General features: G+C 41.3%; 1 long non-coding RNA gene across 5 annotated transcripts in view; it reads left to right on the top strand.

Moving 5' to 3' along the window:
* LOC120379768 overlaps window positions 1-17979 on the top strand; it is a 137889-nt gene that overhangs the window by 20602 nt on the left and 99308 nt on the right. For 3 of the 5 annotated variants that reach the window (XR_005587574.1, XR_005587572.1, XR_005587573.1), the window contains 2 exons: window positions 13583-13751; window positions 13858-14224. This is a non-coding gene — a long non-coding RNA (uncharacterized LOC120379768). Of the gene's footprint in view, window positions 1-13582; window positions 13752-13857; window positions 14225-17979 lie in introns of those variants that run through there. The other 2 variants (XR_005587576.1, XR_005587575.1) reach the window with 1 other exon arrangement.

Here is a 17979-nt window from a genome sequence, read left to right as displayed (position 1 = left end):
AAGAGAGGCTTCCTGACTGAAAATTTCAGTAGCCCAGTCTCAGTTCTAGACAGGCATTTTCCAGCTGGATGACCTCTACCTGGGCAACTGAATTTGTATTTGGGAATGTTATTAATCTGTGCCAAATGTATGATCTCATGTGAAGCTTGTACTTGGTATTATTTAATTTGGTTCCAATTATTCCAGAAAAAACAATTAAGAAAATGAATAATTATAAAAGTAAGGTCAACTCAATTTTCTTTACTAATGTTTTTAGTTACTAAACTCATTATTGCTAATTCATTTCATAATCTTTGCCATCTAACCTCATTTGTTTCATTTATAAGTGGCAAGAAGGGAGCATCATAAAACTTCAGTGAAAACAAAGCAGCAAAACCATGTCATTTTAGTGATTTCCTGAGCAAGTAATTATCCATTGTTAACCTTTATGGGAAGAACTCTTCTGATTTAACCACAATATAGTTGTTACATTTATCAAACAGAAATTTCTCTCCTTCCATTTATAACTGCAACTGCCTAAAGTGAAACAAAAATTTAATAATTGTATTATATATATTTCATTTATAACATATATATCAAATTTCTAAGGCTTAGAAGCAAGCCATTTTGCCTTTTTACTACATAATCAAAACTAAGAACTTATAAGTGAATTTCAAATAGTTTTTTGGTGAATCTGAGTCCTGGGCTTGCAAATATACCCTGGAAACCTTTTAAGAGCTGGTTCTCTCACAGTATGTAAGACCTGAGCCAAGATCCATTGAAATAAATGGGAGTCATTCTATTAATTTCACTGGACATCAGCTCAGGCCTTTTCACTTTAATCTTGCAAGTTACAATGTATGGGCAGATCCCTGCACAGTTTACAGCTGGGGGAATTTTGCATCACTGCGCGTGTGCAAAATTCATTACTTCCCTGTAGAAAAATGACTTTCTGACAGGGAAGCAAAGGGAAGCCTCAAGAGTGGTCATGCACCCGCCCCCCCAGCAGAGCAGGTGCATTATTTCAGGCAACGAGGTAAATCATATCAGGGGGCGGTGCTGGGGATGCCCCGGCCAGTGGCTCCTTCCCTGCGCCGGGCCCAGCTGCTAATCCTGGCTGGACTGGGATGGGGAAGGACAGGACCGCCTTTTCCCCTAGGGTTGGCAGGTGTCCGGTTTTCAACTGGAATGCCCCAGTCAAAAAGGGACCCTTGTGGCTCCATTGAGCACTGCTGACCAGGCAGTTAAAAGTCTGGTTGGCAGGGCTGGCAGGCTCACTACCTGGTTCCGCGCCGCTCCCCGGAAGCGGTGACATGTCCCTCGATTCCTAGGTGAAGGGATGGCCATGGGGGCTCCGTGCGCTGCCCCCACCCCAAGCGCCAGCTCTGCAGCTCCTATTGATTGAGAACTGCAGCCAATAGGAGCTGCAAGGGTGGCACCTGCAGGCAGAGGCAGTGCACAGAGCTGCCTGGCCACGCCTCCACCTAGGAGCTGAGCGACACGTCACTGCTTCTGGGGAGCTGCCCAAGGTGAGTGTCACTCGGAGCCCACTCCCCAAAACTCCTCCCACATCCCAACCCACTGCCCCAGCCCTGAGCCCCCTCCCGCACCCAAACTTCCTCCCAGAGCCCGCACCCCCTCCTGCATCTCAAATCCTGCCCCAGCTCGGAACCCACTCCTGGACTCTGAACCCCTCAGCCCCAGCCTGGAGCCTTCTCCTGCACCCCAAACCCTCATTTCCAGCCCACCCAAGAGCCTGCACTCCCAGCTGGAACCCTCCCACACACCCCTGCACCTGAACCCCCTGCCCTAGCCCAGATCCCCCTCCCACACTCTGAACCCCTCAGCCCTATCCTGGAGCCTCCTCCTGCACTCCAAACCCCTCATCTCTGGCCTCAGCCCGGAGCCCATACCCCCAGCTGCACCCAAATCCCCTGCCCCAGCCTGGTGAAAATGAGTGAGTGAGGGCTGGGGAGAGCGAGCAACAGAGGGAGTGGATGGAGTGAGTCGGGGGACGGAGCCTCGGAGAAGGGGCAGGGCAAGGGATGGGGCCTCTTGTCAGGGGTGGGGAAGGGAGTGGGGCAAGGGTGTTCAGTTTTGTGCAATTAGAAAGTTGGCAACCCTATCTTCCCCTGCAAGGAAAAGACTGGGCCACCTCAGATCCACCCCCAGAAATCTTCTCTGGCTGCAGGACGCTCCGCACCTCTCCCCCTGCTTCCTGACCCATTGCTCCTCAGCTGCAGGGGGAGGGGTCACTGTATGGGGAGTTGCTCCTTCTGTCTGCCACCCATGCATCTGGATCCCCCCCATTGAACCTTCCCCCCCCCCGCACCCAGAACCTCCCCACTGAGCCCCCCACATCCTAACCCCCACGGCAATGAGCCTCACCCCCTGCATCTAGACCCCAGGGCGGCTCTAGGTATTTTGCCATCACAAGCACGGCAGGCAGGCTGCCTTCGGCGGCTTGCCTGCAGGAGGTCCCCGATCCCGCGGATTCGGTGGCATGCCTGCGGGAGGTCCGCCGAATCTGCAGGACCAGCGGACCCTCCGCAGGCATGCCGCCGAAGGCAACCTGCCTGCCACCCTCGCAGCGACTGGCAGAGCACCCCCCGTGGCTTGCCACCCCAGGCACACGCTTGGCATGCTGGTGCCTGGAGCCGCCCCTGCCAGACCCCCATCCCTGCACCCACACTACCACTTGCTGAAGCACCTTGCACTTGAACCCCTACCCCAATCCCCATGCACCTGGACCACATCTCATTGAGCCCCCCACACCTGACCTCCCTGCTGACCACCATCCCCTCAGACCCAGACCTCCCCTGCTGAGCCCCAACCACCTTCAGCTGGACCCCTCTGCAGAATCTATTACCCCTGCACCCAGAACCCCCAACAACGCTCTGTGCATCCGAATCCCCCACACACACTAAGCCGCTGCACACAGATTGCCCCACATAGAATCCTCACCCCACACCTGGATACCCCACACCAAGCCCCTCCACACTTGGATCCTGCTGGGGTGAACTTGCCTGCCCCACACCTGGTACGCCTGGCATGGAGGGGCAGTGCCCTGGGGTGTTTCTCGAGCAGGTGTCAGGGTCAGGTGCAGCTGAGTCTGTGTTCTGGGGGTGGGCTGCAGGGTGATCTCCCACCTCCGTGCACCCAGTGACCTGTGCTTCCCGCTGCCATGCTGGAGCCTCCACATTTATTTATTGACAAATACAATTTGCCAAATTTTAAAACATTGTGTTCAGAAATACTTTTTTGTGTGTGCAGAAATGTTAATTTTTGGCACAGAATTCCCTCAGGAGTAACAGTTGTGAGACCTGCTGATGTCAATGAGGCGCTGCATGAGTGTAGGGGACCATCTTCCTGCTAGAGGTCTAGCGTTTCTAGCCAAAACCAAAAAAACAGGAGGAGGTGACTGTGTTTAAAAATAAATAAATAAATAAAAAAGTGTATGGGAGAGAAGTTAAGGGTTGGGTTCTGATCTCAGTTATGCTAGGATTAATCAATCTATTAAAATTACTGGTGTTACCTCTTATTTACTATACACTGATTTAAGATTAAAAAATGGCCTTAATTAAACTTTTTTAAACCACTAAACAAGGCAGTTTGCTTTGAGTTTTAGGTGAAAGTTCTTATTTTATTTGAAGAGTGATCCCCAGTTATGACCAATAATGAAATAATTGTACTAGCTATAGAAAAATACTCTTATTTCAAAATCAAACTTGTAGTAAAATCCTTTGAGCTACATTGATATGTAGGGATAGTAAATTTAACAATGACATGTTGATGGGAGCTTTCATAATTCCTTAATTGTAGGGAAACCATTATACAAGAATGTTAAGGTGAAAAGGAAACCTTTGTAGATGTTTAAAGGAGCATAGCCACTTCAAGAAGCCTAAATTAAAAGGGGGAACAAAGGTCATGGACAGTCTTTCACTAGTGATGGGTTTATTGAGAGGGAAGCCAGGAGAAGAATAAACTACTATATAAATTTTCTCAGTATGATGATACCACGAAAAGGGAACATTTTAAAATGAGAATTTGGGGAAAAAAATAAATGAAGATTGAGGTATTCCACTCCCCCCCCCCTCCGGCCCAGTAGGGCTTCTGCTGATATTTTGGTAGCAGCAGGATATTTTATTATCTCTTCAAGAAGAGCTATCAGTGCTCTTTGTGAGAAGAGGAGTGGATACTGTGTAACTGCCACATCACAAGTGCAAGTGAAAACAGAGACAAAGGATGTCATGAACGGAGTGCTTAATAGCATTACACATGGTGAGGCTGGGAAGAGGAATTCTACAGATCAAAGCAGCTCATGTCTAGGGTTTGAGGTCTTCTATCCCTCCCTTTTCCTCCCTTTCTCTCAATCATAGCCTTCATCCTTTCATCCATCCTCCTCCTTCCTCCTGATCTCCTCATCCTTTTTCCACCAATTCCGCTGGCATCCCCAGTTGTCCTCCTGAGAAGAATCAGCTCTCTAGATGATTTCCCAGCATTCTTATATCGAAAGACAGTGTGGATGATTCAAACAAGCAGTAACAAATTAGGCCAATTGCTGTATTAGAAACCCTTGCAAGATCACAATTTTCAGAGAGGATCTGTTTAAAACTTTCTGAAAATTGGGTCCCTTAAGAGACCATTATAATGATCCAGGAGTTCCCATTTGTTACTAACTTGGTAAAACCTAATTATCAAACATACCACCACTTGGAGGGGTCTGCCCTGAGCTATGCAGTCATGGTCATGAGCCACTCCAGACACTGTGGGCTTGGCTACACTTGAAAGTTGCAGCGCTGGGAGTTACAGCGCTGGTCATGCAGCTGTGCAGGAACAGCGCTGGTGTGTGGCCACATTTGCAGCATTTACAGCGCTGTTGGGAGTGCTGCATTATGGGCAGCTATCCCAGCATTCAAGTGGCAACAACGTGCTTTTCAAAAGAGGGGGGTGGAGGGTGGTGTACTGTGACAGGGAGCGGGGAAGATAGAGAGAGTGGATTTTTGGAGCCAACACTGTGTGTTAGCTTCCTGGATTGAAAAATCACAAAATGTTCGCGAACCCTTAGTCTTAATTGCAAACAGCCTGCATCCAACGCTGTTTCTCTGTCAAGCAAACATTCACTCCCTGCCTCTCATTTGATCGTTCACAGCCAGGTACAGATAGCTCCTGTTTGCTGTGATCAGTGTTTGTTTTTTTTAGATAAGCAGTTCAACGGAGCTCCGATCGGCGTTCACAACAAAACAAAGAGAGGCTGCATAACAAAACAAAGAAAGTAATTTAGTTAAAAGCATTCTGGGATATCACCTTATTCCCTGGAGGCCAATAAAAGCGCTGGTGTGTGTCCACACTTGATGAGCAGTGCTGGATCACCAGCGCTGCAATCGCTACACCCCAACCTGACCAGGTGTACAGCCAGCGCTGCAGCCAGGGAGTTGCAGCGCTGGATGTGCCTTGCAGGTGTGGACGGTTACTAATTGCAGAGCTGGAAAGCCTCTACCAGCGCTGCAACTTGCAAGTGTAGCCAAGCCCTGTGACACCCTATATGTATATAGCTTTTGGGGGAGGGGCAAAGAAACATTATCTGAAACGAAACTGCTCAGGTTGGCAACAACTGCATGTCTCTAGCACCTCTGTGAAAATTATACTAAACTTGACCCATAAAGCCTTTGATTACTTAGGTCACAAGATTATAAGTGTTGAATTTGTAAGCATGAATTTTAAAAAGTGCCAAAATGGCTGCTTTTTTTTCTTAAGTAAAATATTGTGACACCTCCACAAGGATCTTTCTAGTCAGACTTTTGGCTAAAACCTAGTGTGGGAACAGTTTAGTATCTGATATATCCTCTGCCAGAGATAATATCCTGCCTTGGAAGGGAGGTGGATTTGAAGAACTAATAGGTTTTTTCCATCTATAACTATTGCCAGTATTCTCATATTATTAATCAGAAAAATGTGTTGCTGAAAAGTACATAGAATAACCATCACAATTGCCTGTACCAAAGGCAAATTTTGTTGAACGAGCAGAGATGGTGATGAATGACTTGATTTGAAATGTTTTTATCCTAATGGCTTCCTCTGCTGGTGTGTTTTTGTTTTTTGTTTTTGCTTTTTTTCAGTTGCCAAAACATTTTATGAGCAGATTTGTGGATAATGACACTCTTACTTGGGGGTTTAAATAAAAATCTGTTCCATTTTCAACTGAAAAGACCTAGAATTAAATTAAGCAAATTGGGTTGGATTCTGATCTCACACCAGTAAAATAAATCAACTGAAGTCGATAGTTACACTGCTATAAAACTGTGTAGTAAGTGAGCTCTCAATCACAGTCCTGTTGTTTCTTCCTTGGAGAAGGTTAGGGTCAGAAATGTCTAATACTGACAAAATATTATCTTGCAGTAAATTTTCACTATCCACTATAATGGGCTTTTAATATGCAGAAGTTCCCACTTTCCTGGCCTAAGCTGGAGAGGAACCATTGGAAGAAAAAGCAAAATGAATTAAGCATTGCTAATTTCTTACTTTATAAAACACATACCTACATTTTGTAATCCGTCCCTTTGTCTAGTATTCACTATGAGTCATCATACTTGGAGGGAGGAGTCAGAGGCCAAAAATGAGAAGTCTTTTGTCCAGACAGACCTCAGGGTGGGCAGTCACACAGAGCTTAGACTTGAGCAGAAATGAACAGGGGAAAAGGTTGTTTGGGAATTGTTTGATAGAAGTACTCATTCCTTGTGAACAATTTAACAAGAAGAGTACAGAGCTGACTAGTTTATATTTCTTTTTCATGTGTAACTCAGAGCAAATATTCAACACCTTTTAAATCCTACATTAGAACAGAAAGATGCAGGAACCTCTAGTTCATAAAAGGATTCATAGAGCCTTAGGCCAGATCCCCAGCTGGTGTAAAGCTGCATAGCTCCATTGAAGTCACTGGAGGCTGTGCCACATTATATCACCTGAGGGTCTGGCCCTGTATCTTTTATTTGTATAAATGTGTGAGCCTTGTTGATGTCACCTGTACAACTCAGTTCACAGTCCAGTGGAATGAAAAGCTCTTTGTTAGGAGATTAAGTACTGAGAAATTAAATCTTATTCTGTAGAATAAACTGGAAACCTTAAAATGGTGAACCTGTAACTGTCCAATTTTCAACCTCCCAGGCAACGTGCCACTGAAAATGCCCTGACATAGCTGAAGCACAAGCATTGTCATGTGAAAAATCTACATTTTCACATGTAAAACACATATTTTATGCACGCAAGGCCTATCGAGGGATTTTGCAATTCCACCCATTTTAGTGTGCAAGTATGGCATGTGCATCCAATGATACATCTACACTGCAAAAAAATGTGTTCTTATTTTGGATTAGCTAATCCAGGTTAAAATAACAATGAAGACATGGCAACTCGGCTTTTAACTCCAGCTGGTAGCTCAGGTTCAACCCCAAACTCCCTTATAGGCTTTAACTCAAGCTACTAACCTGTGTTAAAAGCCAAGTTGTATGTCTTCATGACTATTTTTTGTAGTGTAAACAAACCACTAAGAGGCCTTAAAAAATGTGGCCCATTATCGATCTTTCCAGCCAGCAGAGTGTATGATGTATGGGATTTTTGCATGGCATGTTTCCACATGTAACTAGAAAAGGCCACTATACTGGAAGCATGAACTTTTGGAATATCATGGGAATGTCATGGGAACTTCTGTAATATCATGCATCATCTCCTAATAACGCCAAAATGAACTTTTATGTCTCACTTTGCAAGGAGATGTCCACAAAGCCCCCTATGCTGTTTAATCCTTGTAGGATGTCCAGATCTCATTGCAAACATAGGTGATAAATCTGCCAGCATCTGCATCTTCAGAATGCTCCTCCAAAACAGTTATACAAAACACTGTAATATTTTAGTCTGTAAACATGCATTTTCTTTTTCTTAAAAGTAGGTTGGAGAGAAGTGTAAATTAGAATCCTTAAATCATAAGGTGACATCCTGGACTCATTTAAATCAATGGCAAAACTCCAATTGACTTATAGGGCCAGCATTTCACCTAAAATATTTAGGATATAAAAAAGACCTTTCAGGTTCTACCTACACTATTATCAGGCCAGTGCAATGTTGTTTCCTATAATATATTTTCTGGTGTTTATTTTCCAGTCTACTTTTAAACAATGGGGTTTCTACCACTTTCCTCAGGATATTATTCCACAGTCTAATAGATCCTGTTCATGCTGATCTTTGAATCAGCTTTCAAATACCCACTAGTTTCTTCAAAGCCTTTTGAAAAAGAATTGTTTTCAAGGATATATTTGCATTGCCAGTATTGTGATTTGTTGTTCATCTTGTGGATTTTTAAAGATCTCTGTACTTGGTATTCAAATTAATGGCCTTGCTGTATTTGGCTGGATAAAACACATTCAGTACAATGTACATAATACTTACATTTCTCTGATATGCATACTTGGTAAAAGCTTTCTCAGTTTCATCATTTAGACAGGTAGGATCCAGTAAATCATGCACTGCACTCAGAGTGGGATGACAGTGGGGTTGGGGGTAGAGGAAAATAGCAGGCAGCTGCTGCAGGAGACCTATCCAAAAGCCTTGAGCCAATGTTTAAACCTGAAAGGTGTGAAGTGGTTTGAAATTCATTAAACATTATTCCTTTTCTTTCTCCACTTTCAAATGCCTTATTGGAGGTTTCAGTAGAAGCTTATGTTTCCAATATATGGTCTGCTCTTGTTTCCAACCCCATATGTACCAAAGTATCATTCTAAATCCATTCTGCCACTGGCCAGCTGCGGACCCTCGCACATATCACTTAGTTCTAGATTTTCAAAAATGTCCACTAGTGTTGAGTACTTCTGTTTTCTTGGATATCAAGCTTGAGACAAGCTGAATATCCTACACGAGCTGATGCAGGGTCGCACAGCGGATTCAGGGGGCCTGGGGCAAAGCAATTTCGGGGGCCCCTTCCATTAAGAAAAAGTTGCAAAACTATAGAATATTATATTCTCGTGGGGGCTGGGGCAAATTGTCCCATTTGCCCCCCGTGCTGGGCAGCTCTGAGCTGATGAAGTCAATGAGAGTTGCACGTGCTTGACAATGCTCAGAATTGTACTTGATATTTCTAAAATTGGAGGCCCAAATACTGAGGTGCACACAACTAGTGGATACCTTTGAAAATCTAGTCCTGAATTTCTCTGATTCAGTTTCTCAGTGTATAAAATGGGAAAGTGTCACTCTGGATTCAGCACTGTGCTATGCCAGCTCTGACAGAGGGATGTTGTGATGATAACAGAGTATCCATAGCCCCTGCTCCAGTGGGTCACCCCACCTCTTGGACATTTTTGAGCCTAGATCTCTCAGTGAAGACCTCATTGCATGCTGCAGAAATCCATTTGACCATATCTGTATGGTAGTGGCAGCAGCAGCAAAGTGGAATGGGTCACCTGGTAATCTGTCAGTAGAATAAAAATACATCCTTGATCTCAGTCTGAGAAGGAAAGTGTCTGAGCTTGATTCTCCTCTCACTTTTATACCAGTTTCAAACCCTGTCTTGGAAATTGGCTATTCAGCAGTTAAAGTACAGTAGATAGGGGACATCTCCTACAGTATATACAGTGGACAATGGAGAAATACTACCTGAGGGCCAAATTCTGTTCTCATGAAGGGGTAAATTCAACATAACTCCATTGATTTAAATCTAGTCAGTCCAGACTTGCACCAGTGTAAATGAAAGAGGAATTTAGCCCTTGGCTAGAATTTCTCCACAGTATGCTGTACAGATATGCGCCCCCATTATGACTTTAGCAACTGTAAGCTTAACTGCTGAATAGTCACTTTGCAATACAAGTTTTGCTATTCATAATTATTGTCTGGAGGAAAAACATCAGTAGACTGTGTGCATAAACAGGCCAAGTATTCCTGTTAGATGAAGGCAATGATAATTTAGTGGAAAGGATCAACAGAAAGGCAAACCTATTGCATCTCATCATTCTCCCTTAAGCTTTCACTTAATTTCCTCCTAACACACATTGTCATGACTTTTTTTTAATTTCACACAAGCTTTTGTCAAGGTTAGAACATCTAATCAGTGAGAACAGAACTTTTTTTTTTTTAATTTAAATTCACTGCTTGCTAGTCTACTCCCTTAAACACACAAGAACACAAACCATCTTCACAAACCTATATACACACTCTCTCTCATTGTCTCACATCCTTGTGTGTGTGCACATGCTCTTTCTCTGCTTCTCTCGCTCACGCACAATCACACAGTTTTCTTCTTCAGCATCTCCAGTTTTACTTCATAACTGTAACATATCACTGGATCCCCTCTTGCATGGCAATTGTCCTGTTTTAAAAAAAATGAAGAAAATAACCTTTTGCTTACCTTAAACTTAAAACAATAGGTGTTTAACTGAGTGTCAGAGAGAGAAAATTAAAATAATCAATGTAATTTGCAGTCTGGTCAATGTCATTGGTATTAATTTACCGCTCCTCTCAACTGATGAGAATCCTTTTACCCTTTCTGCTACTTGTAGCATCTCAGCAAAAATTACCAGCATCACCCCACTTCTTGCAGTAGGCTGTGAAAACACAACCTACTATAGGTTTATCCATGCACATTCTAAAAGAAAAGGTACTACATTTCTCTTCCAGATTTCTAAGCCTTGTTTATGTGCTAGCCATATAAGTATTATGAATAAGAATATAAATTCCTTATTGTTTTCACCCAGATCTTAAAAAATTCTAAAATCTGTTCCAGAAATACAATTTAGGTATTTTTCGCCTCAAATTAATTGATGATCCTGCTGCTGCCATAACGAGGCAGTTTCCCAATAGCCTGGACATGTCTGTTCTTTAGCTGAGGTCATGATGATAACAAAGATTGCACATTTAATAGTCGAATTGGGGTGGGGGGTCAGGTTATCTATCAAGGAATCACTTTGTTCCATGACTTCTATGAAGCCCAGGTCCCCAAAAGAAACTCTCTTGTACCTGTCCCATTGGGATTGAAAGCTCTTGTATATAAGGAGTCAAAGATAATTGGGCCCCCACTAATCCACAATCCCATTAAACTGGTCACCGTGAAACATGGAGGTTTATGACCAAACTTGTTTTAATAACAAATCTTTCAAATTGTTTTTTAAAGGGATATGCTTCACTAATTTTATTAGTTGCTAATTCCATATTTATCTAGCCATTATTGGTAAAATCTGTTTAGCTTGAAAACACAAAGTTTTTCCCCTTTTTTTTTTTTATTTATTTTTTTTTTAAATTCAATGATTCCTGAGTTGTTGGGGTTGGTTTTTTTTTTTTTTTTTTTTTTTTTGGTTTTTGTTGGTTTGGTTTTTTTTGCCAGAGTTCTTGTTTATTTCATTGTTTGCGCACTGGTATCATCAAACATCCACAAGAATGTGAACAGATCTGAGAATAGTTTTTGCTTGTTCATTTACAAAGTAGAACTGTACAAAACTAAAGGGTTTAAAATTTCATTATAAACCCCCAAACCTGGGTCAGACTCACCGAAATTATTTTTTTTTTGTAATCTTGGGTTTATTCTCCATGGTACCAAATCTATCCACTATCTAGTTACTTGTAGCATTCTTACTTTTATTATTTGTTGATGTTTATTAAGTGATCCCTAGAGGCCCATTGTACTGTGCACTGTACAGACACCTAGTAAGAGAGAGTGTCTGCTCCAAAAAAATTACAATGTAAATAGGAAAGATAGATGAAGTGAATTGTCCAAGGTCACATGGGAATCCTACATTAGAGATGAGCATTTAATGCAGCTCTTCTGATTCTAGTTCAGTAACCACAAGACCAATTAATCTATTATCATGGCCAGATCTTGGGACAAGTTTCAAGCAAACCCAGGTTGACTGTGTTCGAGCCTGAAATCAGGTGAAACTTTTCAGTTGTGGCCGAGTTTTTTGCTTTGAGCTTGGGGAGCACTCACAGGGTATAAATGTATGCAAAGTTAATGAAATTTAAAAGATGTTTGCAGGGAGGGGTGGGTCTCAGAGTCCAGGTTCCAGCCTTAGTAGGAATGCCAATACCACTATTTTTAGCCATGTAGTTCAAGCAGGAGTCCGAGAGTCATGGGAGAAGGGGAGGTTGTTTTGGTGTTTTTACTATATAGATGTTCCCATGGTTTATTGTGTCTCTTGCATAAATGGTAGCTATTTTTAGCTTTCTATAAACAGGGAAGGTACTTGGAATCAGAAGAATAATCTCCACCAATGTATAGCCGCCACTTAATGTGATCAAGCATTAGGTCCCTTAACTTCTGTCATTCTCTAAGGTCCTGATGCTATCAAGGACACTCATGCTAGTGTACCTATATCAGTTCAGTTACTATAGTCCAAATTTCCCAGTGCAATTTAGTTAGCATCAGTGCAGTGGTATAGTCTGGTGTAGCACTGGTATAACTACATTAATGTAGTTATACTAGTGTGAATTTCCTTAATGGAGGCCATACCTAATGTTCACTTCCTGACAGTTTTCTGGGGCTTGGAATCTGCATTTCAGCCAAACCCTTGTCCTAGCATTTTCTGATGAAGGTACAACACCCTATGTTCCTTCTCTTTCATACATTTTAAATTCATGTCTCTTGGCAATCCATACGAACAGGCCTTTCCTTTATTTTCCATAATCTCTAAAGCACTAGGAGAAAAGCTTCGGGAGTGCACCAGGAGAAATATGTCGATAATTATGGTTTTAAAATTTTAAGAGGCTTCATGCATCATATGAAGTTTTATACTTCATCAATAACTTTAAAACATTTAAATTGATTTATCTACAATTGTGGCATATTTAAGACTTTTTAAAACACCATGGCACATGTGGCTTTCCCTGCATGTTCTGTATTTTGAAAATACTTTAGAATACGTTAATGTGTGACGTGTCTACAGGCTATTAAAAATTATCAGAGGTGTAATTAACTCTTTAGGCTGTCTGCTTAATGAAAGCAGCAGATATACTAAGGCATTATATATCACTTAGTCTCAGTTGTGCTAAATTGCTCAGCCTTTAGTCACAACAATTGTAACGAAGCTTGAAATAAATCATGCGGATTGTGCTCATAATGCTAAACCTATGACTTTTGTTTGTGCTTTTGCCAGCATGAATTCTTTCTCATTTCGACAACGCAATAGAAACAGGAAGTGTTTCTAGTTTATTCTGTTCATGTTAGATTTAAATTTGTGCTCAGGTGTAGGTGGTTCTCTTTATTTTTTCATAGTCAAACCCTTTTTGTTTTTGTTTTTGTTTTTCCTTTGAGTTACTTTGAATTATTTTACTGGTCATTAGCTGACCGACTAGCTAGAGTTTCTGATCACCTTTCAGCCCCTCACCCTCCACCCGACCTTCCCCACTCATGTGGTGGTGTTTTTTTTTTTTCAAATTTACCTACCTGTTCATTAGAGATGGTCAAAACACAGAATTTCCATTCTGCAGAGAATGCCAACATTTTGAAACTTCCTTTCATCCTTAATCAGAACAAAAATAAATAAATTTCAAAAATTCCAGCAAAATGAAAATTCTGAAAAATATTGTTTTGGAAGTATAGAAATGACCTAATTGAAGCACTTGGTTTCAGACAACAAGGCCTCAATATTTTGGTATCACTTCTCGTGCCATGGAAGTGCAGCCATCACTCAGGATGCAGAAGCTGTTTCCTATTTCAGAGCAGTATTAAACATTGTACAAATAGGAAGATGAAGGAATACCACATCCAACAAAACTGCAGAGGACATTTATCAACTGAGGTACATATGTGGCCCCATCCCTATAGCAGCTTGAGTGCCTGAGAATCGTTGAGTGAAATAATAATCACATTGCCCTTGTAATTACGGAAATATCTTCATTTTGCAGATGAGGAACTGATATTGGATCCTAAGATCACAAGGGAAGTGTGTGGCAGAGGAACAGAGCTGAGATCTCCTGAACTCTGCCTAATCCGGTAGCAAGGTCATCTTTCCTTGCTCAAAAATAGGCAAGAAGTTGGACATCGCTGTGAGGTTAGCACCCTTACTAATTTTTCATAGATCCAAAAATATTGCCCATCTTTTAAAAAAAAAATGCACTACTGCTTATTTCCTAAATCAACCATATGCTGGAATTTTATCTTCACTCCTGAGTGGAGAGATCACATAAAGCAACTGCAGTCAATATTTAAATTTCATGTGTTCATATTTAAAATAGAAAACAGGGAATTGTATGTAATAAAACTGACATTTGTGCTGACCCCTTATCACCTTTTCGACTGTGGTTCTTTCGTAGGGGGGAAACAGTCTGTACTCCAGGGGGCGGGGGTAGAACCTTGTTCTCTTTTTGAAATAGCTTGAAACAGAATCTCCCCAGAGCACATTTACTCACACATCAGAGGCACCTCACCCTTAACTTTACAGTGTTAAGGTGGGGGCCTTCTGTCCACTCACAAACAGAGCTGAAAATTATTTCTGCTTCTCTGCTGACAGATCCTGTCTGTCAAAAATGATAGATGGGCATTTTCTTAAAGGAAAAAAAAACACTTGACATGAAATTTGAAAAATGGTGTGGCTGCTCTTGGCCAGACTTTTTAAAGAAAAGTTGACAGAAAATTTGAAATATGGCTTCTAAGCCCATTCTATCATCGTTTTTTTTCCCCATAAAGAGTCAGCTGCTCTCCATTATCAGTATGCCATTTGGGCCAGTGAGTTAAATATTATGATCTAGCACTGCACAAAAGTCTGAATGTTTTTACCATATTTACATTGTATTGGCATTTTTCTGATAATGAGTTGAACATTTAGCCACAAATTAAAGAATTTGTCCCAGATCTTCAGATCTTCCATCTGTCACTGAAGTCAATAGGAGTATCTCCATTGGCTCCAATGGGAGTTGATTTGGCCCTCACAGCACTTCATGTGTGTGTGCTTACCTGAAGGCAGAATTCATCCAATATGTATTCCCACTAGTGTAATGCTGTTGGGTACTGATTCCATTCTCACTTCATGCTGATGTAAATCAAGAGTAATTCCAAATGAAATCAGTGGCACAAATGCTTTCCTGTTCCCAGATCCAATTTGAAAGGTGGGATGGGTCAGCCCTTTTCTTCTCAGGGCCAATGTTTGTTGGCCCTGGTATAGATTAAAGTAGCGTCAGGGCTGCTCTAACTTGTGACAGCTGGCAATGCTGTGCCTAAGGGATTATATATCATATGGAGATGTCCAGAACACATTGTATTCAGGCTATTCTCTTTCTCCATCTCTAGTAACATGAACACACCCCTGCACACTGCTCGTGAATGGCAGAGTGGCACAGAAGCTAGGTACATAGGCTCTGTAACAGATAAGAACTTCCCTCTGCCAGGGGAGTTCTCAGCTCACCAGATCCATCTGCTATCTTGAGTAGTGCAAAGAGGCTGGAATGCTGTAGAGAGTCCAGCTCAGTGGTGGTATTCAGTTGCAACACTTCTGTGTGTGAAATCAGAATCATGTCATAGGTATCAAGGAAAATGAACATCTATAACAGGCCATGTATGGAAAGTTAGAAAGCCCACATTCAGTATCTAAAGTTAATAAAGTTATAGTCTTTAGGTTTGAACCTTTGATACAGCAAAACATTTTGTAATACACACAGTGTGCAAATGCAATTGCCATTTTAAAACTTGCTTGTATCTTTTGCTGCATTAAAGTATGGTTCCTCCAAGAGATCTAAAGACCCTAGTCCACCTAAAGGATGACGTGTCTTAAGAACTCAATACATTTAGTGATGACAAGCCTTTTTGTTTCTTTTGAAAGTAATATTGGGCGTAAAAAGCTATGTAACTAACAAACTTTGTTACCTTTTTCTAACAGAAATAAATTCCCAAACTGACTGTCTTCATGGTTTCTAGGGGCAAAATATGTTGCCATATAAAACCTCTTGTGAGTGCCAATTTTTATTCTAGAATGAAATTTCACCACAATGTAAGCCTTTGATAGTAGGAATTTATACTAGATATTACAGTTATTGAATGTAAAATTGATACCAAAAAGGTTTAAAAGCAACTGCCAAAAGAGGTTGGTTGGTTGTTTTTTTGCATTGGCTTGAAAGGGCTATACAATAATGATTTATTTTTTAAATGTAAAACAAAGGCTTAATTGTCAAAACAAAGGCTCCTTAATAACAGGTGATAAGCATAGTATGCATGCTTAGATTGTTGGTTAGGAATGTTTGTTTAGCTAAACTAAATCAATACCATCCCCCCAACTTTCTTGAGCAACCCTACAATAACAAACCATTGCGTAACACTGTAGTGTTCCTGAGCAATAGGAAAGTCAGACCAGTGTGCAGAGACCAGTACTTATGAGCAATATTACAATAACAAAGAAGGTTGGAGCAAACCAGTGTCCATACCCAGTGCTTATGAATAGCATTCCTGTTAACAATCCACTGTGTCCAAAACACAACAGTCCTAAATAACTTTATAAATATGAACCAAGAAGTATGTGAAATACAGGGATGGGGGAATTTGCAAAGGAACAGATTTCTGCTTCCATTTCCCAATGGCTTTATTTTAAACTACACTGAGGAAAAGAAGATTTTTAGAACTTATGAAAAATAACTTTACATTGCCTTTTTAGATTGTCTATTGATATCCTAACCCATACTGGCATTTGTTCATCCAGATCTCTCTACACACATGTATTCATAATGATACATCCTTCAAATGGCACAGTTCTTCTGCGGTTGCTACCTGTCAGTGCTTGTACTCGAGAACCTTGAATATCAGTGACTCACTAATGTTTTATGATATTTTACCTTACTTTATGGTCGTCATTTATGACAAGACCAAAATGACATAAACTGCCATAAAGCAAAGCAGTGCAATCATACAAATGACCATAAATCAAGGTAGCAACACAAAAAGGTCATAAAAGGAAAGAAAATTGAAGAAGAAAACATTTGAGCTTAGATTCAGAAGTCTGGAGTTAGCAGCCCCAAAGTTGAGGACAAATGGATGTGAATAAAAGCAAATTCAGTGTTCCACTGTTACTAATCATTTTGTGTGTGCATGGCTGCATCGACAGATTGATACATTGTTAAATCTTCTTTACTTATAAGCCAGTTATGATGCATATATTAGGCTGCATACAGTGTGCCCAGGTCTTTCTGGTGACACATTAGCTTCTATTTGTCTTAGTTTGCTCTTGAAGTTGTCCCCAATGTAAATAATTTTTAAGGAAATTTCCCCATAGCCTTTACATATTTGTTCAGAGACCATTTTACTGTCCTGTTGCATTGTAAAATAGTCAGGGTAGGTATAGAGACTTCCTAGAAAGATGATGCATCCTTTGGCTGGGAGAGAGGCCGTCTAGTTTGGTCAAGAGAAAAGATTGGATGTTTCTTGGAAAGGGGATTAAAACAGAGCTGCAGGCAGTTGTGAAGTGGGGTGGGTGGATCAGGTTGGAAGTAGTAGTTTATTCCTCTGTATGAGGTCAGAAATAATTGAAGGGCTCTGTCCTGTGTGGTGGTCAGTGTGCCACAGGAAGGAGTGAATCAATGGGAATGGAGGCCCCAGCATCTCACCATATCAGAGGCTAAAAGGGAGAGGGGGGAACTATATGGAATGTAGTAGAACTGTATGTGCACCACACCTTAAAGTTATACTATCATAAAAATGAGAAACTGCTAGTTGTAGAGATAACAGCATTTATGAGGAGGATTTATGGGCAGTTTGTGTGGTATGAATATATACAGTACAGAACACCAGAGGGGATGAATTCCAATGGACAATCCTGTTGTTTTAGCAGTAACTTGAACGTATTGTTGGTATCATTATTTGACTAATGGAAGTGTTAATGGAATAATATATATTTCACTTCTTTTTCCACCCTGTACCATTCACCTCTATATTAACAGCTACTGGTACTTAACAAAAATGTGTACTGAGATAAACATGGAAGTTTAATTACATTATTTTAACACCCTATCTTTGCTCATCCTTGTACCCTACCCCGCCCCACACAC

The sequence above is a fragment of the Mauremys reevesii genome, linkage group 13 (assembly GCF_016161935.1).
Source record: "Mauremys reevesii isolate NIE-2019 linkage group 13, ASM1616193v1, whole genome shotgun sequence".
Classification (NCBI taxonomy): Eukaryota; Metazoa; Chordata; order Testudines; family Geoemydidae; genus Mauremys; species Mauremys reevesii.
Note: the sequence above shows the minus strand (reverse complement) of the source record. Positions and strands in the feature narration are given on the sequence as shown.